This window comes from Mesocricetus auratus, unplaced genomic scaffold (genome assembly GCF_017639785.1).
Source record: "Mesocricetus auratus isolate SY011 unplaced genomic scaffold, BCM_Maur_2.0 Super-Scaffold_100010, whole genome shotgun sequence".
In the NCBI taxonomy this organism is placed as follows: Eukaryota; Metazoa; Chordata; class Mammalia; order Rodentia; family Cricetidae; genus Mesocricetus; species Mesocricetus auratus.
The window spans coordinates 82,879,701-82,880,116 of record NW_024429194.1 but is presented as its reverse complement, the minus strand read 5'-3'; positions in this window follow the sequence as shown (position 1 = coordinate 82,880,116).

Here is a 416-nt window from a genome sequence, read left to right as displayed (position 1 = left end):
TACTGTTCAGTATGAATGGGTAAGAGCTGCCTCCAACGCAGGTTACTGTGATTGACTCTTAGCTTAATTTCTCTCCCCTATGGAAGTACTTATTAAAGGAAACAAGCATCTTAGAGGAGGTTGGGGGAAGAGTGACACTGATGGATAAGTGGTCATCAGGTACTTCTGCAGTGGCAAGCTTTAGCAAGATTGTATCTCCACATGCCCTGCCAGCCTGTTTTCTTTAAATGTATGATGGGGCTGGAGGGATGGCTCAGCAGTTAAGGGTACTTGCTCCTGCAGAAGACCCAGGTTTGTTTCCTAGCACCCACACAGTGGTTCACAGCCATCTGTAACCCCACTTCTAATGGGTCCAGTGCCCTCTTCTGACCTCCACGGGCACTGAGCATGACATGGTGAACATACACACATGCAAG